The sequence below is a fragment of the Stegostoma tigrinum genome, chromosome 29 (assembly GCF_030684315.1).
Source record: "Stegostoma tigrinum isolate sSteTig4 chromosome 29, sSteTig4.hap1, whole genome shotgun sequence".
NCBI classification, from domain to species: Eukaryota; Metazoa; Chordata; class Chondrichthyes; order Orectolobiformes; family Stegostomatidae; genus Stegostoma; species Stegostoma tigrinum.
In genome coordinates, this window is record NC_081382.1 from 28,900,279 (window position 1) to 28,923,254 (window position 22,976).

The 22,976-nt window shown below is 44.6% G+C and overlaps 1 protein-coding gene across 2 annotated transcripts in view; it reads left to right on the top strand.

Moving 5' to 3' along the window:
• The first annotated feature begins 8,769 nt into the window (after positions 1-8,769).
• The window catches only part of LOC125465342 (ras-specific guanine nucleotide-releasing factor RalGPS1-like), a 713,999-nt gene continuing 699,792 nt past the window's right edge, over positions 8,770-22,976 (top strand). For both annotated transcript variants that reach the window (XM_059638202.1, XM_048558694.2), the window contains exons 1-2: positions 8,770-8,945; positions 9,663-9,802. The gene's annotated coding sequence lies outside the window, so the exon portion shown is untranslated. The remainder of the gene's footprint in view (positions 8,946-9,662; positions 9,803-22,976) is intronic.

Below are 22,976 nucleotides of genomic sequence, written 5' to 3' on the forward strand. Positions count from 1 at the left end.
CATGTACCCTGCCCCCACCCCTTTACTATCTTAAATGGCCTTCTATTCTCTTTGATCTCTTCAAATGTCATGAGTGCCACATTAATCACCCTCAAATACCAAGGCAATGATTTAGTATTTCTGCTACTTCACTGCCACCACCTGAGAGTTTGTATATCCCTTAATGGTCTCTCCATACTTCCCTAGCACAATCCAGATGTGTCATTAGTGAATTTAGGCTAATAGCAGAATTGTAATGATATAAATGATCTGTGTGTGAATTGACTCAATTTTCTTCCACTTGTTAAATGGATAAAAATAATGTTGAACTGTTATGATTGAGTTTTTGTATAATTGATATTGTTGGAAAGCATTTTGATTAAGAATATTGAACTTCTGACCACATTTACATGTGTCTTTTCCATACCATTTTCATTCCAAGGAAGGCCTGAATATTTAATACAATTTAGAATTCATGATTTTATGATCCGTGTTTAATTTCTAATTACCTTTTGAGGGAGAGATGAGAACACATCACGATTGTCCCAACAGATTATCAAAGCAGTGTTACCCCTGAGGCTTGAATATGACTGTCCTCTTGCTATGCTCCTGGATTATTGGTTACCTGCTGCAATGATAGATAGCAAATCCTATCCAAAAGGTACTTTTAACACCTTGTATGTTTTTCACATTTTAAACGTAAATGTGGTACTTTACCAAATTCTTTGCAATCATTTTTAGCAAAGCTTAATAAGTACTATACATTCTTGATGTATAGTCCCCCTTTTAATATTTAACTGAAGGAGTTGTAAGATTAAGTTACCTTTCAATAATTAATTCTGACTTGCTTTGAAAGTGAAGAATTAGATTAAATTCTGTTTAATTGAAGTTAGTTGTAAAGCAGAAGAAAGCCATACGGCATAGGTCATATGTCAGGTTCATGATTTTACTGCTGATTATGACTGGTGCTAATGTAAACTTTGGTGAGAACACTTTTTCTGAAGTGGATGCAACTTTTACCCAGACATAGCTATGTTTTCAAATGGATCGGTTTTGTAACAGGCTTATGGGAATTATTATGATCCCAGCTGATGTTACTTCCCAACAAGGTAGATCCCAGATTGGAACCTAGCTTGATAGATCATGTTTCGATTTGTTTTGTTTGTAATACGAGTGATCCCTTGCTGAAACAAAAATGATGCCAATTTTGCTTTAACAATAAAACAACATTAACAATAAAAATTTAAAAGAAACGATGCAATAGAATTAACCAAACCGTCAACTTATACAAAATCAAAGATTTTCAGACGCACAATGTGTATAATCACATTACTCTGAAAACACTCCTCTACAAAATGAAAATAAACAACTTTCGTATAGCAGCCAGAACATAGCCCTGTTGCAGTGCCCAAAACATTACTCAGTATATCAGAGTCCCTGTATCTAACTTTTGATAATTTTAAGCCGCTTGTGACTTGAACTTTTTTAGATTAGAACTGCAGAAACCTGCTATTTTACACCTGAGTTTCAATATTTTCAGCTTTAAGTAACTTCAGGGTTTTATCCTAATATTCTCTGGTGTGGAAATAACATTCAGTCCTCACTGTAAGGTAATCTAGTTCACCATATATATATATTTCCCTTCTCAGGAGTACACAGCCATAGAGCCATTGTGTCCTAAGGACTTCGTGGGACTACTACACTCAAAAAGTAAAACTGAAACCCAAAAGTCTCCCTCTCTAATAGGGGTGTTTCCTTTAAACTTTGAAAACTCACAAGCTTGAGAAATCACTAACAACTCTTGGGACCCTGATATTTTCTATGGGTCGCAAAATAATCTAAAGAAGTGCATTAGTGATGCACAAAACCCAGTCACTCTAAAGACAGGCCTCAGAAACTTCTAAAAGTAAATCACCATGGTTGCAGAAATTCTTAAGTTAGTTATTCATTTTATACCCAGAAAACCCTTTGGTTACTAATTCAAAAACCCATAAACCCAAACATACAATCAATAATACATCTATATCCCACGATTTACATCACAGAATGTGTGTATATCACTTTGGAATTAGACTCTAGTATCATCTGGGATGGTAGTTAATTATATAGAGGTAACAGTACATTCTCTTGGCTCACATAAATTGTTCATTGGTGACATCTTAGTAAAGATCTATGGCGTTGGTAAAATAAGGCGAATTAGCTGTCATAAAAGGGATGATATTACAAAATAATAGATGTCGAAGCATGAGTCAGGAGTCAAATAGATATGATGTCAATAAGATGGCCATTTCTTTTAAAGAAACCTGACTGGAACTAGACATATACTGTTTAGCTAATCTGAGAATGATTTGTGAACTGCTCATGCACTAGTAAACCAATTCAGGATGCCTTTGATCATCTCAGGAGTCGTGGCTAGCAAGGGTTCATAATGCCTGGATTTTAGTGGTTTGATGTAGAACAAACAAAGGTCAAAGACGTAAAAAAAACTTGAATCAACCAAAAAAAAAACCTGTACCTGGCCAACCAGTGTCGTGGACAGGCATCGTGAAGTGAATAGGTGGTTAAGCCATGTGTTTTATTAAGTGTTCTTTTTGTGCATGTGATAAACTTAACCCATTTTTTACAAACTTCTGAAAACATATTCATATCTGGAGATAGTAGGAACTGCCGATGCTGGAGAATCTGAGATAACAAGGCGTAGAACACAGCAGGCCAGGCAGCATCAGAGGACCAAGAAAACTGATGTTTCGGCTTGGGACCCTTCTTCGGGTCCTGACCTGAAACGTCGGCATTCCTCTCTGGGTAAACAACCTTCCTCTGACATCTGTCTTAAATCTATCACCCCTCGATTTGTAGCTCGTACAAGCTGACGTCATTGTCCTCAGAAAAAGACTCACTCCACCCTATCTAATTCTCTGGTCATGTTGTATGTCTCTATTAAATCCCCTCTTAGCCTTCTTCTCCAATGAGAACAGACCCAAGACCCTCAGCCTTTCTTCGTAGGGCCTTCGCTCCAGACCAGACAACATCCTGGTAAATCTCCTCTGCACCTTTTCCAATGCTTCCACATCCTTCCTGTATTGAGGGGGACCAGAACTCCATGCAATATTCCAAATGAGGCTGCACTTGGGGTCTAGCAATTAAAGAGTACCCCAAAATTTTACAATTGGTGTGTGAAACTTGAGATAAGATTGATGCATGAGCAAAGTGTGCTGAGTGTTCTAAAATGTGGAAGCCATTGATTTCTGTAGGGGAAAATGCCTTGAGACAATTCCCTGACAATGATGTCAAGGCAAACTGTTGCACGTGAATTGCTTCCCATCCAGGTTAAACAAACTGAAGACATGCTTGTCTCTGCTGAGCGCTGGGTTTGTGACAAACTGCCCCCTGTAAACAGTATTCAGCTGTAACAATTCTCAACAAATTTGTACAGTCGGTCTATAGAGCATTAGTCCTGCCTATTCTGTATAGATGAGAGACTTGGATTGTGTACCAGTGTCATTGTGAGATGTTCAAACACTTTCACTTGAGCTGCCTTCAAAAGCTCCTGAGGGTCAAGTGACAGAATAAGATACCTGAGCTTACCATACTGAGACAGTCATCCGTGAATGATGCAAAAATTCCATTGAGATCTTGAGTCTGTCTGTGTGTGCTGTCATGGACAACAATGAGACTTACTGTAAGACTTGAATAAATCAAAGTGTTAGTATCTGGAACTGGCTTTTGAATGTTTAAGGTTTCCTCAGTGTGACATTTTCAATAAACTTTTCAATAAGCATAAGTATTGTAATTGTCACATCCATTCTGTATTTGGGAAATGATCCTTGAAAATGTTACTTTTTAGTGTATTTTTGACTTTTCACTTTTTATTTTCAGATTAACCTGGGCATCCAGTCTTTCTGGAACATAAAGAAAGGTGTTGATTGTCAATATATTTTGTTCCTAGCTCAGTGTCAAGCGATTAAATCAATAGCTCTGGATCCATAAGACTTTATTAAACCACTTGAATGTCAATGTTGCTGCTGAATGTGGGATCATCTTGTCACTGAAATCTACCTGTAGCTGTATCACAATTCTTCACTTGTATTGGAAGCAATACATTCCTGTCTGAGCTCGCTGCCTTACTTGCTTTGGGGCTTTGCCTCTACAATTCTAAGCAAAAGGAAAAAGCATATTTGAAGTGGGAAGTCAAAGGTGCATGCTTTCAGTATGATTTGCTGCAGTGTCATACAGCACGGAAACAGACCCTTCTGTCCAACTTGTCTATGCTGACAAAGTTTCCCAAACGAGACTAATCCCACTTGCTTGCTTTTTGGCCTGTATCTCTATAAACCTTTACTATTCACATATCTGGCTCAATGGCGTTTAAATTTCATAACTATACCTATTTTTTTTAATTTATTCATTTTGTGGGATGTGGGCATTGCTGACTAGGCCAGCATTTATTGCTCGCCCCTAGTATGCCTTTGAGAAGGTGGCGGTGAGCTACTTTATTGAACTGCATCAGAAATCACATGACACCAGGTTATAGTCTAACAGGTTCATTAGAAAATGCAAGGTTTCTGAGCCTCAGTCTTTGTTTGCATGTCCGAAAGCTTGTGTTTTCAGATAAACATGTGGGACTATAAGCTTGTCCACCAGTCCAACACTGGCACCTCCACTTCTTGAACTGCAGCAGGTCACCTCCTGTGGATTGACCCATAGAGCCATTAGGTAGGGAGATCTGGGATTTTGACCCAGTGCCTGAATGAACAGCAATATATTTTCAAGTCGGTATGGTGAGTGGCTTGGACGGGAACTTGGAGGTGGTGGTGTTCCCACGTATGTGCTGCCTTTTGTCCTTCTAGATGGAAGTGGCCGTGGGTTGGGAAGGTGCTATCTGAAGGTCTTTGGTGAATTTCTGCAGTGTATCTTGTAGATAGTAGCAGCTGCATGTACTGAGCTTTGGTGGTGGAGGGAGTGGATGCTCATGGATGCAGTGCCAATCAAAGGGCTGCTGGATAATGTCAAGCTTCCTGACTGTTGGGCTTCACTCATCCGGGCAAGTGGGAAGTAGTTCTTCACAATCCTGACTTGTGCCTTGTAGATGATGGATGGGCTTTGAGGAGTCAGGAGGTGAGTTGCTTGCTGCAGTATTCTAGCTTCTGATCTGCAGTTGTAGCCATTGCATTTATGTGGTGACTCCAGTTGAGTTTCTGGTCAATGATAACTCCCAGGATGTTGGTGGGGGATTCGGTGATGGTAATGCCGTTCAATGTGAAGGAGCGGTGGTTAGATTGTCTCCTACTAGTGATGGTCATAGCCTGGCATCCATGTGGCATGAATGTATCTTGCCCCTTGTCAGCCCAAGCCTTGTCCTGAAATTGTTGCAATTGGACATGGACTGCTTTGATGTCTGATGAGTTGAGAATGGTGCTGAATATTGTGCAATAATTGGTGAACATCCCACCTCTGACCTTTATGATGGAGGGAAGGCCATTGATGAAGCAGCTAAAGATAGTTGGGCCTAGGACACTACCCTGAGGAACACCTGAAGAGATGTCCTGGAGATGATTAAGCTCCAGCAACCATGACCATCTTTCTATGTGTCAGGAATGACTCCAACTACTAGAAAGTTTGCCCCCGATACCCGTTGATTCCAGTTTTGCTGAACGCCTTGATGTCAAGAGCTGAGACTCTCACCTCACCTTTGAAATTCAGCTCTTTGTCTATGATTGAACAAAGCCTGGAATTAGGTCAGGAGCTGAGGGGCCCTGGTACAATCCAAACTAGGCATCACTGAGCAGGTGCTGCTTTATAGCGCTGTTAATGACACCTTCCATCACTTTACTGATCGAAGGTATATTGATGGGGCAGTAATTGACTGGTTGGGTTTGTCCTTTTTATGTACAGGACAGACTTGGACAATTTCCCACATTATAGGGTAGAAGCCAGTGTGGTAATTGTGCTGGAACAACTTGATCAGGGGAGTGGCAAGTTCTGGAGCACAAGTCTTCAGTCCTATAGCTGGAATGTTGTCAGGGCCCATAATCTTTGCAGTAACCAGTGCCTCCAACCGTTTCTTGATATCACATGGAATGAATCAAATTAGCTGAAGACTGGTATCTGTAATGCTGGGGACCACTGGAGGAAGCTGAGATGGATCATCCACTCAGCACTTCTGACTGAGGAGTGCTGCAAATGCTTCAGCCTTATCATTTGCACTGATGTGCTGGGCACTTCCATCATTGAGGATGGGGCTATTTGTGGAGCCTCCATGACTGGATGTGGCAGGACTGCAGACTTTAGATCCGATCCGTTAATGGCATCACTTAGTTCTGTCTATCAGTTGCTGCTTATGCTGTTTGGAGTGCAAATAGTCCTGTTTGGCGCAACCAGGATGACACCTCATATTCAAGCATGCCTGGTGCTGCTCCTGGCATGCCCTCTTGCACTCTCCATTGAATCAGGGTTGATCCCCTGGCTTGGTGGGAATGGTTGAATGGGGGATATTGCCAGGCCATGAGGTGACAGATTGTGCTGGAGTACAATTCTACTGCTGTTCGTGGTGCACAACACTTCATGGATGCCCAGCCTTGTGTTGCTAGATTTGTTCAAAGTCTGTCCCATTTAGCACAACAATAGTACCACACAACACAATGGAGGTCATTTGCAATGTGAAGGCGGGACTTTGACAACCAAACAGTCCTTGTGGAGACATTCTTATCAACGCTCATGGACAGATGTAACTGCAGCTGGCAGATTGGTTAGGATGAAGTCAAATATGTTTTTCCCTCTTGGTTCCCGGTCCAGCAGCTATGACCTGTTGAACCCGACCAACTCGATCAGTGGTACTGCTGGGGAGCCGTTCTTGATGGTGGACATCGAAATACCCCACCCAGAGTACATTTTGTGCCCTTGCCATCCTCAGTGCTTCCTCTATGTGTTGCTCAACACAGACAAGTGCTGATTCATTGTGGAGTACAGTACGTGGTGACGAGGTGGTTTCTTTTCCCATGTTTAATCCAAAGCCATGAGACTTCATTGGACCGGGAGTCAATGTTTTGGACTCCCTCCTGGCTGTGTACCATTGTGCTGCACCCTCTGCTGGGTCTGTCCTGCCGGTGGGACAGGACATATCCAGAGATAGTGATGGTGGTATCTGGGACATTGTGTGTTTGGTATGATTCCATGTGTATGACTGTCTCAGGCTATTGCTTGACTAGTCTGTGAGATAGCTCTCCCAATTTTGGCACTACTCCCCAGAAGTTAATAAGGAGTACTGTCCAGTTTCATTTCTTTGAGATTTCGTAGTGATTGATACAACTGAGGTGGCTTGCTCAGCCATTTCAGAGGGGAATAGAGAGCCCACCACATTGCTGTGGGTCTAGAGTCACACGTAGGCCAGACCAGGTGCGGGTGGCAGACTTCCTTCCCTGAAGGATATCAGTGAACCAGGTGGGTTTTTTCTAATAATCATCAGTAGATTTTTAATTCCAGACTTTGTTTTAATTCAGTTCTACCATCTGCCATTGCAGGATTTGAACCTGGGTCCCCGAAACATTATCTGGGTCTCTAGATTAATAGTGTAGCCATGGTAGTACTAGGCTATCGCCTTCCTGTGGCATTTCATTTCACATAAGAACCACCCTCTGTGTGGAAAAAGTTGCCGGTCGGGTCCCCTTTAAATCTTTCTCCTGTCACCTTTAAAAATATGCCCCAGTTTTGAGCTCCCCCACCCGATGGAGAAGACCTTTGCAATTCACCTTATCTATTCTGCTCATGGTTTTATAAATCTCAATAAGGTAACCCTTTGACCTCCTATGCCCCAGTGAAAAATGTCATAACATACCCAGCTTCTCCTTTCTAACTAAAAACCTCCTAGTCCCGGCAAAATCCTGGTGAATCTCTTCCTGGACTCTCTCCCATTTAATAACATTCTTCCTTTAACAGGACGACCAGAACTGCGCACACTACTCCAAAAGTGGCCCCACCAACGTCTTGTAGAGCCGCACAATGACATGCCACCTCCTACACTCAATGGTCTGAGCAATGAAGGCAAGTGCAAAATTCCAATCGCACGGTCACTCGAGCAACAGTAAAATCTATCACATCACTACAGGTCTTTTAATCCAACTTAAATGCCAGAGAGTTTTATGTGTTAGTGTTACACTGACTGGTGCTTTATTTGATAGGTAACTGGGGACTTGAGATTTACATTAAACCCAAATTCTTGGTTTCTGAACAAGGGTCACTGGACCTGAAACATTAACTCTTGATTTTTCTCCATAGATGCTGCCAGGTCTGCTGAGTTTTTCCAGCAATTTCTATTTTTGCTTCTAAATTTGTGTCGGTCCATTTACAGACATGTCAAAATGACGGATTTGTAGGGTTTTACCCTTGTCTTTAGTTCAAATATGTTGTAAAATATTCAACGTATAGATAACTAATGAAAACCTGTCTTGGACAAATATTGCCTTGTAGGAAAAGAAACCATGGGTATTTCCTTCTCTGTGTAATATCTTTGTACATCCTTGATTTTGTTATTCAACCACTTGGCCCTGTTTTTGTTTGGTGTAGGTAGGGGAAATAGTATAAGATGAGAACTGTTGGCCATATCTAGATTTTAGACACCATAAGACAAGAGGCTTGCCCCGTCTGTTTATCATGCAAAAAGTACGGTGTCAGAGAAAAATGACATCTGACTTGAAAACAAGTGCAAACAGGGAATGTACTTCATGCCACTAAACTCTGAATTTCCGGCATTCCCACTCTGCCTCTATTCAGCCATGAGATGTGGGCATCACTGTCTGTGCCAACAGTGAATACCCTTGAAAAGGTGAGCTGCTCCCTTGAACTTCTGCAATCGATGTGCTGTAGATACACCCAGCTCCACAAGCAACACTAAGCAAATTAGTGGAAATGACTTATGACTCACTTTCCCGAGAAACTGTTTAATCATCCTTCACAATCACCGAACCAATAACGTGAGTATGATAACATCTTATCTGTATTTTGAGGTCATGTGGTGTGCTTAGGCTGTTGGATTTTTGTTTTATTTGTCTCGTTTCTTGGGGCATTATCCACACATTGTTCCTTTTACCCCCGTGCATGCACAAGTATTTGAGATTTAAGTAACACATTCTTGCACCGTCTCATTTGGAATATTTTCAGATCAGTTCAGTTAATGACTGAAATGGCAGGGGAGCACTTGTAACTGATGCACATCAGCAAGGTTTAATTGTTCCAAAGCAAAGCTTATCACCTCGAGTGCACCAGCCCTGGCTCCGTTGTATCATCAACAAAAAAATTCGAAGCACAGCGTGAACAGAATGCTTGAAGCATTCCTAAAGAAATGTTTATTTTCATAACAATCGGTTAATATTCGCCATTTTAAAGAAGAGCTATTTCCTATGAAGCAATAGAAATCGCTCAGAAATTGCTACGTCATGGTTAAGGCAGTTTACTGGTATCCGCGAGATACTCCAATATCTCTGCAAATTGTGATAACCTCGAAATCTTAATCAGTTATTCACGTTGGAAACTGCTACTTGCCCAAGGACTGATATTGCGAGGTTCACTGTTAACAACAACCCCGTTCACAAATCTCGCTGAAAATTTCCCACCTTCATGCTCAATTATGTGACTTTGTTTTCAATAGTTGGCTTTTAAATTAAATAATTTATAGGTGTTTTTCCATTCAGAAACGGAAGAAAAATGCCTCGTGTCTAAACGGCTCATTTGGTAATGGGACAAATGATGGAATCTCTGCCAAGCAAAAGATTTATAAGACAACATCAAAATCAGCGAGACCTTCTCCAGAGAACGAACACAATTATAACATGTATGTGAAACTGGCCAGTGCGTGCCTTTTTATTCCTCAGTGCTGCCCTCTGTTCATGCTAAGTAGGACTGCTGCTGCATTTCCTTTGGTGCTGCAGAAGTGGTAAGACGATAAATCATTTGAGGAGGGCTCTTGTGCAATGGTAGTGTTCCTATCTGTGGGTCACAAGTCCCAGGTTCAAATCCTACCTGCTCCAAAAGTGTGTTGTAACATTCCCAAACAAATTGGCTAAAAATACTTTTTTTGGGTGAACACTAGGGATAGTAACAAGAATGATACCTTGGTAACAAAGTGTGGAGCTGGATGAACACAGCAGGCCAAGCAGCATCTCAGGAGCACAAAAGCTTTTGTGCTCCTGGGATGCTGCTGGGCCTGCTGTGTTCATCCAGCTTCACACTTTGTTATCTTGGATTCTCCAGCATCTGCAGTTCCCATTATCACTGATACCTTGGTAAGTCTGGATGCCCCTTTATGTAATTGAGATAAAATACCAGGAAGTGATGATTGAAACATGCTTGGAGTAGAAGGTACTGTTGTCTCGATTATTGAGTTTTAAACTGAAAAAGTTTAACCTTGAACTAAGCAAACAGTGATTGTCTTTCTTGCCACAAAACACAACAAGGGAACATGTGTTCAAACCAATAGAAGTCAAAACATACTTAAGTGTGGATGCAAAGTCACAACATGGATGTTGGAATAGGCAGCCAGTTAGATAAGAGCCCTATGAACTGTTTAAGAAACAGTGGAGTGAGCTGGTGTAGGTAGGGGAAATAGTATAGGATGAGAACTGTTGGCCATATCTAGATAACTGAGTCAAGATACCATAAGACAAGTAGTTTGCCTCTTCTGTTGATCATGCAAAAAGTAGTGTCAGAGAAAAGTGACATCTGACTTGAAAACAAGTGCAACCAAGAATGTACTTCATGTATGACTCAACGCAAGGGAAGTGGTCACTCGCCCACAACACTGGAAGTTTGAGTGTTGCTTGTGTGGTGTTTCATTTGCTGCAGTTGCTGCGAATAAACTCAGCTGGAAGTCTGAAGCTTTTTAATGCAGCAATCTATTTTCACACTTGTCATACTTGTTCATTTTATTGTAGAGACGAAAACCTGATCAGAATTAACCTCTCACTATCCAGTGCAAAACACGATTCATCATTGCTACGATAATAAGGTGTACAGCTGGATGAACACAGTAGGCCAAGCTGCATCAGAGGAGCTGGAAAGCTGACCTTTCAGGCCTAGACCCTCCTTCAGAAATTGGAGGTGGGTGGAAGGTTGGAAGGGGATTCTGAAATAAATAGGGAGGGGGGAGGCCGAAAGGAGAAGATAGCTGGAGAGAAGACAAACGGGTCAAAGAGGTGGGGGTGGAGCCAGATAAGGGGAGTTAGGGTGGGGATAGGTCAATCCAGAGAGGACGGAAAGGTCAAGGGGCGGAATGAGGCTAGCAGGTAGATGTTGGGGGTGGGGTTTGGGGTGGAGGAGGGGATACGTGGAAGGAAGGACAGGTTAGGAAGGCAGGGACAAGCTGGGCTGGTTTTGGGATGCAGTCAGGGGAGGAGAGATTTTGAAGCTCGTGAAGTGCACATTGATACCATTGGGCTGCAGGGTTCCCAAGTGGAATATGAGTTGCTGTTCCTACAGCTTTTGGGTGACGTCATTGTAGCACCGCAGGAAGCCCAGGATGAACGTGTCGTCTGAGGAATGGGAGAGGCAGTTGAAATTGTTCGCGACTGGGAGGTGCAGTTGTTTGTTGCAAACCAAGCATAGGTGTTCCGTAAAGTAGTCCCCAAGCCTCTGCTCGGTTTCCCCGATGTGGAGGAGGCCACATCTGGAACAGCAGATGTAGTATACCACGTTAGCAGATGTGCATATGAACATCTGTTTGATGTGGAAAGTCGTCTTGGGGCCTGGGATGGGGGTGAGGACGAGGTGTAGGGTCAGGTGTAGTACTTCCTGCGGTTGCAGGGAAAAGTCCCGGGTGTGGTGGGGCTGGAGGGGAGTGTGCAGCCACACTAGCCTTCACGCTCATCTCTTCCTCCGTTACATTGATATCTGTATCGGTGCCACCTCGTGCTCCCATGAGGAGCTTGAAAAGTTCATCCACTTCACCAACACCTTCCACCACAATCTTAAGTTCACCTGAACCATCTCTTATACCTCTCTCTCCTTCCTGGACACCTCTGTCTCCATCTCTGGCATCCACCTGGAAACCAATATTCATTTCAAGCCTACCGACTCCCGCAGCTATCTAGAATACACCTCCTCTCACCCCACTTCCTGCAAAAAGGCCATCCCCTATTCCCAATTCCTTCATCTCCGCCAATCTGCTCCCGAGATGAGGCGTTCCACTCATGAACATCTCAGATGTCCTTGTTTTTCAAGGATTGCAACTTCCCCTCAGTGGTCGAGAATGCCCTTGACTGTGTCTCCTGCATTTCCCGCAACTCATCCCTCATGCCGCCTCCCCGCAACAACAACCAAAACAGAATCCCGCTCGTTCTCACGTACCACCCCACCAACCTCCAGATCCAATGCATCATCCTCTGGCACTTCTGCCATCTGCAGTCCGACCCCACCCCCAAAGACATTTTTCCCTCCCCACCCTTATCTGCTTTCTGGAAGAACCAGTCTCTCCGTGACTCCCTTGTCCGCCCCACCACACCCGGCACCTTCCCCTGCAACCGCAGGAAATGCTACACCTGCCCCCACACCTCCTCCCTCACCCCCATCCCAGGCCCCAAGAAGACCTTCCACATCAAACGGATGTTCACCTGCACATCTGCTAATGTGGGATACTGTATCTGCTGTTCCAGATGTGGGCTCCTCTACATCGGGGAAACCAAGCAGAGGCTTGGGACTGCTTTGCAGAACACCTCCGCTCGGTTCACAACAAACAACTGCACCTCCCAGTCGCGAACCATTTCAACCCCCCCTCCCATTCCTTTCACAACATGTCCATCCCAGGCCTCCTGCCGTGCTACAATGCTGCCACCCAAAAGCTGCAGGAACAGCGACTCATATTCCACTTGGTTTCAGTTTGCTGATGACACTAAGATTGGTGGAGAAGTTGATAGTGAAGGGGACTGTCAGAAATTACAGCAGAATATAGACAGACTGGAGAGTTGAGCAGATAAATGGCAGATGGAGTTCAATCCGGGCAAATGCGAGGTGATGCATTTTGGAAGATCAAATCCAAGGGCGAACTATACAGTAAATGGAACAGTCCTAGGGAAAATTGATGAACAGAGAGATCTGGGTGTTCAGGTCCATTGTTCCCTGAAAGTGACAATGCAGATCAGTAGGGTGGTCAAGAAGGCATATGGCATGCTTTCCTTCATTGGGCGGGGTAGTGAGTACAAGAGTTGGCAGGTCATGTTGCAATTGTATAGGACTTTGGTTCGGCCACATTTGGAGTACTGTGTACAGTTCTGGTCGCCACATTACCAAAAGGATGTGGATGCTTTGGAGAGGGTGCAGAGGAGGTTCACCAGGATGTTGCCTGGTATGGAGGGTGCTAGCTATGAAGAGAGGTTGAATAGATTAGGATTATTTTCATTAGAAAGACGGAGATTGAGGGGGGACCTGATTGAGGTCTACAAAATCATGAGGGGTATAGACATCCCACTCCCTTGACCTTCCCGTCCTCCCTGGACTGACCTATCCCCACCCTAACACCCCACCTACTTTCACCTTATCTAGCTACACCCCTGCCTCTTTGACCTGTCTGTCTTCTCTCCACCTATCCTCTCCTTTGTCCATCTTCTAGCTGCCTCCCCCTCTCTCCCTATTTATTGCAGAATCCTCTTCCCCTCCACCATTTCTGAAGAAGGGTCTCGGCTCGAAACATCAGCTTTCCATCTCCTCTGATGCTGCTTGGCCTGCTGTGTTCATCCAGCTCTAAAGCTTGTTATCTCTGATTCTCCAGCATCTGTAGTTCCTCCTTATCTCATCATTCCTGTCTGCCTTTTCCATACACTCTGCTCATTTCAAATATGCCAAATATTCTAAACTCAGGTCTTTCAAGTGCGGTGTCTGTAATTAATTGACTTGGTGTGATGGAACGGTAAATTCACCATAAGCCTGCTTGTTCATTGGAGAAAGATGACTGGTCCCCATGCCTCGGAGGTGAGATTGAGAAGGTGGGACCTTCTTGGTGATTTCAACCAGTACAAGAACTGAACCCATGCTGTTGGCATTGCCATGCATCGTAAATCAGCCATCTACTTGATTGAGCTAACCAACTCTGGTGAAGTTACCTGCTGGTTAAGTTGTTTCAGAGATAGTAGGAAATGTAGATGCTGGAGAATCTGTGATAACAAGGTGTAGAGCTGGACGAAAACAGCAGGCCGAGCAGGAAAGCTGATGTTTCAGGCCTAGACCCTAGATCCTTGACTTCTTTGTTTCCATTTCTGGGCATAGGTTGCCCGCTAATATTTATTACAAATCCACTGACTCCCACAGTTCCCTCAGCTACACTTCCACACCCCCTACATCCTGCCAGGATTCTTTCCCGTCCTGCCAGTTTCTCCAGATGTCAATTCTGTTCCGATAAAGCCTCCAACATGCCCTCCTTTGTCCTTACCTGAGGATTCCTCCTGACTGTGGTTGGCATAGCCTTCAGCCATGTCTGACCAACTTCCTGCATTTCTGTCCTCATCCCTTGAACTCCTTTCCAGAACAATGAGAGGTTTCCCTTGTCCTCACTCTCCCTTCCACCGGTTTCTGCATTCAAAGGGTTATCTTCTGCCATTTCCACCACCTTCTGGCAGGATGCCACCACCAAACACACCACCTCCTCCCCTCCACTGTCAACATTCCACAGGGGCCACTCCCTCCATGACACTCTGGTCCACTCCTCTATTACTCCCCCACAGCATCCTCCTGTGCAAATGCAGAATGTGTAACACTTGCCCATTCATCCCCTCACTGTCCAAGATCCCAAAGTCACTTCCAGGTGAAGCAGCATTTCATTTGTGCTTCTCCCAACCTAGACGACTGTGTATTCACAAATTACATTGTGGTCTCCTTTACATCAGCAGGACCAAATGCAAAACCAAATGACCATTCTGAGAAAGGGTCACCAGACCCAAAACATTAATACTGTTTTTTCCTTCACAGATGTTGCCAAACCTGCTGAGCTTTGCCAGCAACTTCTGTTTTTGTTAGGACCAAATGCAGACTAGGTGACCTTCTGGTTGAACACCTCCACTATGTCCTTAGGAATGATCCTGACCTTATAGTTGCTTGCCTTACTCTCCATGCTAACACTTCAGTCCTTGGCTGACTACAATGTACCACAAAAGCACAATGTACATTGACAGAACAGCACTCCATTTTCTGCTTGGGATCTTTATAGCCTCTAGGATTCAATACTGAATTCCACAACCTCTGATTTGGACCTCATTTCCTTCCATTCTCATCTTATTCACTCTCACCACCTGTCCCACCCTTCACATGGACCTGTCCTGTTCATGTCTTGATTAATTTGCTCTTGGTGTTGACAACCCTTCCACACTTTGATTTACACTCCTTCTACATCTCTATTTCTTTTTCAACCCAATTAGAAAGCCCTTTGTCATTGGCACTGGCCTCTATATCATCCGTTCCCCTCATTCGTCCTCTGCCTATGTCAAAAACAGGATTTTAAAAAGTGCATTCCAACTTCTTTCAGTGCCTCAGTCATATCAAACTGGAAATGTTAACATTTGTTTCTGTCTCCACAGATGCTGTCAGATCTGAGTCTCTCCACCACTTTCTTTCTGTTTTACTCTCTCTAGATGCTGTCTGACCTGCAGACTATTTCTCACATTTTGTTCTTATTTTCAATTTTTAGCCTCTGTAGTGTTCTGCAAATGTTGCACAGTTATGCACACATCCACTGGAGCAAGCAGAATGGTTCCTGCACATGCTTAAAATCTGGATTTGGTTGATTTAGTATGAAGCTTTCATAGATGCAGAAATGCATCCATCAGTTTTCTCTCACATGACATTTTAATCAGATTGTATCAACTCATTTTTATTGCCTGGAATGAGAAATCAAATATGAAAAACAATGGGACATGAAATCTTAAAGACATTTTGCACTTATGTCTCTGTACATTCTTCCACTTTTAACCTGCTTTCCACTGTCAGCCCTGCTTTGTGCTTGCATTGTTTCCACCATGTGTCTGTTCCATTTCACAAGTGACCACTAAAATCTGCAGGTGTATATATATTTATTTTGTTTAAACAGTTTGCTGTCAAGCCCATAGTCTCAACAGTCCCATGCTGCCTGGCAAAAGTTCAGTGTAGCAGATTCCACTTGTAGATATAACTACAGTGATTTTTATTTCCCCTGCCAACAGCAACCAGGATGATTGCACTTTGCAGAACATGCTGAAATTCAGCCCCAGGTCCTTTGGGAGTCAACACAGTACTGTGTGATCAACCTTCTCCTTTCCCAATGCCACCAATGGACAGCGTTCAGTTGTTGCAACAGGAATTCCACACAATATAACTACATTACATTGCTAGATATAAGTGCCTCTGACCAACATCTTATGACATATTTTTGACAGGCAAGCAATAACCATCAAGTATAACAAATGTCTTTTCCCTTTTGGTATTCTACATCATGGGACCATTGTTCTCACCAAAGCAATAGAACAGAGGACACTGTATTTAAAAAGGGATTAATTTCAAAATAACTTGGTGTTTCCTTGAGCAATCTGTAGAACAGACTGGTAAATCTCAGCAGGTCAAGCAGCATCTTTGAAGAGAAATCAGACTTAACATTTCGGGTTGAGCAACCCTTCCCCAGAACTACTTCCTCTTTTTATTGAACAGACTTGATTTAGAGATAGTAAAATCACTCAACATTGATTCATTCAATTGTAAACTAGATTTGTTTTGGAATATAATGTTGTGGGATACACATGAGTAACTTGTAACACAACATGGTAACTGAGTCAGGTTTTGGAAAGATAATAATTACGAAGGATCTAAAGCTCCCGAAATGTTCCACCACAAGTTTCCTCAAGCTCGTACTCAATCTGTTGATGTTAAGAAGAGATTGACTAGTCACAGCAATCAGTCACTCCATTATTGTATTATGGGGCTACTAGAATAATGGAAAATTCAAATTTAAAAAAAAATAATCCTTGGGGTATGGGTGTTGATGTCTAGACCAGCATTAATTATCTATCCCAGCGGCCCTTAAAATGCTGATAACTTGTCTTCTCGAACAGTGCTGTTGATTGTATGTATGTTAAGCTGAAACGCTGTTATGGAAGGAATTCCAAGATATTGACCCAGCGATACAGAAGGAATAATGATATATTTCCAAGCCAGGTTGGAAAGTGTGGCTTGGAGAGGATAATGTGGATGGTAGTGTTCCCATGTATTTAATGCACTTGTTCTTCTATATGGAAGTGATCATGGATTGGGAAGATGATGTCCAAGACCCTCAGTGAATTTCTGTAGTGTATATTGTACATGGTACAGACTATTGCTAATGTGTGGCAGTAGTTAGGGGAGTGGATGTTTGTGGATGTGGTAACAATCAAGCAGGCTGCTATGACTTGGAGGGTGCCAAACTTCTTGTGTTGCTGGAGCTGCACTCATCCAGCAAGTGGGGTGAATTTCATCATACACTTGTTTAATGCCTGGTAGACAGTCGATAATAGATTAACTTTGGGCAGTCAAGAGGTGAGTTCATTGCTGCAGGATTGTGAGCCTCTGATCTATTCTTGTAGCCATTGTATTTATACAGCCAGTTTAGTTTCTGTCAATGGTAACCACCACAGCATTAATAATGGAGATTTGGTGATGATAATGCCACTAAAGGTTAAAGAACAAGGATTATATTTACTCTTATTGGAGATATTCATTGCCTAGCACTTAGGATGGCATGAATGTTACTTGCCACTTGTCAGCCCAAGCCTGGATATTGTCCAGGTCTTGATACGTTTGAACATGGACTGATTCAGCATCTGAGGAGTCACAAATGATGCTGAACAATGTGTTAGCATCAGTGAACATCCCCACTTCTGACCTAATGATGGAGGGGAGATGATTGAGGAAGCAGCTGAAGATGGTTGGGCTTAGGACAGTACTCTGAGGAACTCCTGCACAGCTGACTTGGAGCTCAGAAGACTTCTAACAACAACCATTTTCTTTTGTGCTAGCTATGACTCTAACCAGATAAGGGTTTTCCCCAGTTTTCTTTTACTCAGATATTCTCAGGTTCCTTGATGACATGAACTTGGAGGTATAGTGAACAGCAAAGGATAGTTACAGAATTTGGGAGGATGTAGACAGACATTTGGAATAGATGCAGGTGAAAGTTGATACTGAAAAGTGTGAAATAGTATGTTTTCAGTAGGAAGAATAAGAGGCAACAATATGGCTAACTTTCTTAGACCGTATAATGTAAATTCCCTTGTCTGCCAAAGAGTAAGGGGATTGTTCTTTCTCATGGCCTCTTGAACTTGTGTTTTTTCTCCCCTAGGGCTTCCACCTAAATCTCCTGAAGCTGTTGGCCAATTCCACTACCATTTCCCAGCTTTGCAGCAACGTTCACAGGCTTTAGTCCTGTACTCTTCATGGCCATGACCGTGACCCTGGCCCTTTAATGCTGGCCCACCACACTGGAACTCTGCTCCAACTCCTGTTCTTCTCTTTCTCTCTCTCTCTTTTCCACTCACAAGTCTCGGCCTTCTGTTCTCTATTTGTAGATCCCTTGCCCACGGCGTCCTACTCTGCCTGGCCGTCATTATTTCCTCCGTGCTTGACCCTTCAATGAAGATGACCAAAGGAACTGATGTGCTCTTCCCTACGTTACCACCTGCTGCCAGAAATAGGAGCAGGACATTGACTGCCTCAGACTTGCCCTGCTATTCAACAAGATCATGGTGGATCTACCCCAGGCCTCAACATCTCTTTGATCACAGCTTGTCATTGCCCTCAATTCCCCAGGATTTCAAAATCTATCCATTCTGTACTGGGCAGTTACTAGGCTCCTGTCAGAACTAAAGAATGTACAAACTTGTTGTTCGCTGCAACCTCCTACAGGGAGGTTTTATTCCGTAGATGTGCACTCGGTAAATGTTCAGTACCAATTTGAATAAACCTGGCGGATGACTCACCAGTGCTCACATGACTCATGCCTTAAGGGACACTATCCCAACATTTCGCCAATTATAATACATAACACTATCTATCTCCTCCTTACATATTTCCAATGATCTAGCCTATGCAACTCCAGGTGCAGTCTCCCTGATACACTGTATGATTATAACAGAATTTCTACATACGTAAATTCCAACACCCTTGCAATAAAAGCCAACATTCCATTCACTTTCTTCATTACTTGCAGCACCTGTGTATCTTTTTTTGTTCCGAGCACAAGAACACACATATTTCTCTATGCTATGTGTGAGTGATAATGGGAACTGCAGATGCTGGAGAATCCGAGATAATAAAACGTGAGGCTGGATGAACACAGCAGGCCCAGCAGCATCTCAGGAGCACAAAAGCTGACGTTTCGGGCCTGGACCCTTCATCAGAGAGGGGGATGGGGTGAGGGTTCTGGAATAAATAGGGAGAGAGGGGGAGGAGGACCGAAGATGGAGAGAAAAGAAGATAGGTGGAAAGGAGAGTACAGGGAGGGAGGGGATAGGTCAGTCCAGGGAAGACGGACAGGTCAAGGAGGTGGGATGAGGTTAGTAGGTAGGAGATGGAGGTGCAGCTTGGGGTGGGAGGAAGGGATGGGTGAGAGGAAGAACCGGTTAGGGAGGCAGAGACAGGTTGGACTGGTTTTGGGATGCAGTGGGTGGAGGGGAAGAGCTGGGCTGGTTGTGTGGTGCGGTGGGGGGAGGGGACGAACTGAGCTGGTTTTGGGATGCGGTGAGGGAAGGGGAGATTTTGAAGCTGGTGAAGTCCACGTTGATACCATTGGGCTGCAGGGTTCCCAAGCGGAATATGAGTTGCTGTTCCTGCAACCTTCGGGTGGCATCATTGTGGCATTGCAGGAGGCCCATGATGGACATGTGATCTAAAGAATGGGAGGGGGAGTAGAAATGGTTTGCGACTGGGAGGTGCAGTTGTTTATTGCGAACCGAGCGGAGTTGTTCTGCAAAGCGGTCCCCAAGCCTCCGCTTGGTTTCCCCAATGTAGAGGAAGCCACACCGGGTACAATGGATGCAGTATACCACATTGGCAGATGTGGAGGTGAACCTCTGCTTAATATGGAAAGTCATCTTGGGGCCTGGGATAGGTGTGGGAGCAAGTGTAGCATTTCCTGCGGTTGCAGCGGAAGGTGCCGGGTGTGGTGGGGTTGGAGGGCAGTGTGAAGCGAACAAGGGAGTCATGGAGAGAGTGGTCTCTCTGGAAAGCAGACAAGGGTGGGGATGGAAAAACGTCTTGGGTGCTGGGGTCGGATTGTAGATGGCAGAAGTGTCGGAGGATGTCACCATGGACGTCCAGTCCCTATACACCTGTATTCCGCATGCAGATGGCCTCAAGGCTCTCCGCTTCTTCCTGTCCCGCAGGCCCGACTGTCCCCCTCCACCGACACCCTCATCCGCCTAGCCGAACTCGTCCTCACCCTCAACAACTTCTCTTTCGATTCCTCCCACTTCCTACAGACTAAGAGGGTGGCCATGAGCCCCAGCTATGCCTGCCTCTTTGTAGGTTACGTGGAACAGTCCCTCTTCCGCACCTACACAGGCCCCAAACCCCACCTCTTCCTCCGTTACATTGATGACTGTATCGGCGCCGCCTCTTGTTTCCCAGAGGAGCTCGAACAGTTCATCCACTTCAACACCTTCCACCCCAACCTTCAGTTCACCTGGGCCATCTCCAGCACATCCCTCACCTTCCTGGACCTCTGTCTCCATCTCAGGCAACCAGCTTGTAACTGATGTCCATTTCAAGCCCACCGACTCCCACAACTACCTAGAATACACCTCCTCCCACCCACCCTCCTGCAAAAAATTCCGTCCCCTATTCCCAATTCCTCCGCTTCCGCCGCATCTGTTCCCACGATGAGGCATTCCACTCCCGCACATCCCAGATGTCCAAGTTCTTCAAGGACCGCACTTTCCCCCCACAGTGGTCGAGAATGCTCTTGACCGGGTCTCCCACATTTCCCACAACACATCCCTCACACCCCGTCCCCGCCACAACTGCCCAAAGAAGATCCCCCTCGTTCTCTCACACCATCCCACCAACCTCCGGATACAACGCATCATCCTCCAACACTTCCGCCATCTACAATCTGACCTCAGCACCCAAGACATTTTTCCATCCCCACCCTTGTCTGTTTTCCGGAGAGACCACTCTCTCCGTGACTCCCTTGTTTGCTCCACACTGCCCTCCAACCCCACCACACCCGGCACCTTCCCCTGCAACCGCAGGAAATGCTACACTTGCCCCCACACCACCTCCCTCTCACCTATCCCAGGCCCCAAGATGACTTTCCATATTAAGCAGAGGTTCACCTGCACATCTGCCAATGTGGTATACTGCATCCATTGTACCCGGTGTGGCTTCCTCTACATTGGGGAAACCAAGCGGAGGCTTGGGGACCGCTTTGCAGAACACCTCCCCTCGGTTCGCAGTAAACAACTGCACCTCGCAGTCGCAAACCATTTCCACTCCCCCTCCCATTCTTTAGATGACATGTCCATCGTGGGTCTCCTTCAGTGCCACAATGATGCCACCCGAAGGTTGCAGGATGAGCAACTCATATTCCGCTTGGGAACCGTGCAGCCCAATGGTATCAATGTGGACTTCACCAGCTTCGAAATCTCCCCTTCCCCCACCACATCCCAAAACCAGCCCAGTTTGTCCCTCCCCCCACTGCACCACACAACCAGCCCAGCTCTTCCCCTCCACCCACTGCATCCCAAAACCAGCCCAGCCTGTCTCTGCCTCCCTAACCGGTTCTTCCTCTTACCCATCCCTTCCTCCCACCCCAAGCCGCACCTCCATTTCCTACCTACTAACCTCATCCCACCTCCCTGACCTGTCCGTCTTCCCTGGACTGACCTATCCCCTCCCCACCTCCCCACCTATACTCTCCTCTCCACCTATCTTCTTTTCTCTCCATCTTCGGTCCGCCTCTCCCTATTTATTCCAGAACCCTTACCCCATCCCCCTCTCTGATGAAGGGTCTAGGCCTGAAACGTCAGCTTTTGTGCTCCTGAGATGCTGCTGCCCTGCTGTGTTCATCCAGCCTCACATTTTATTATCTCTCTGTGCTATGCTTGTTTGGAGTCTCTCTCCATTTAAATAATAGTCTCCCTTTTGATTCTTCGTACTAAAGTGCATAAGCTGTCACTTTGATACCTAAAATTCCATCTGCCACTTACTTGCTTGTTCTCCCAACCAATCTTTGTCCCTGTGCAGATTCCTTGTGCTTCTATTGCAACATGCCCTCCCACCTCTTTATGTTTTAACAATGCACTGCGTACCTTACATTCTTTCCCCTCCTCCAAGTCATTAATCTAAATAGGAAACATTTCAGGCCCTAGGACTGAGCTTGTGGAACTCCACTAATTGTATCTTTCTAACCTGAAAAAGACCCAGTAATGCCTACTTTCACTCTTAGATGCATTAGCCCCGCTTCCTTTACTTCCACTGATTCTAATTTCTGCTGCACTCGTCTGTACATATTTATGACGCCTTCCTGCCACACTTTGATTATTGTTCACTTTCTTGTTGCGCTGACCTCTGCTCTCTCGTTTCTTTTTGATGTTTTAAACTTCCCTTCAGTTGAACCCTCCCCTGAAATAATTAGTTTAATGTCATATCCATAAACCTTGTTGTATGATTCAGCAGGTCTTTTCTCCCTGCATGATTCAAATGAAGCTTATGCTTTCTCCAATCCAATCCTGAACTGAACTGAACCTATTTCTCCCAAACCTTCAGCTTGGCATTTACCTCTCTAATCTCTTGTTAACACTTAACCCACATCAATTTACTTGTGTCTCAGGTAGTAATCCTTAGATTATTACCTTTGTGGTTCTGCTTTCTAATTTAGCCCTAAATTCTTGTGATCTCCCAGCAGAAATTCTTTTCCAGCCCAACCGATTTTATTAGTACCTCCATGGATCTGGCCAACTGGATCCCTCCCCCTCCCCCTCCCCCTCCCCCTCCTGATCCAACTCCATCTTCCTCTCCAGTGCAAA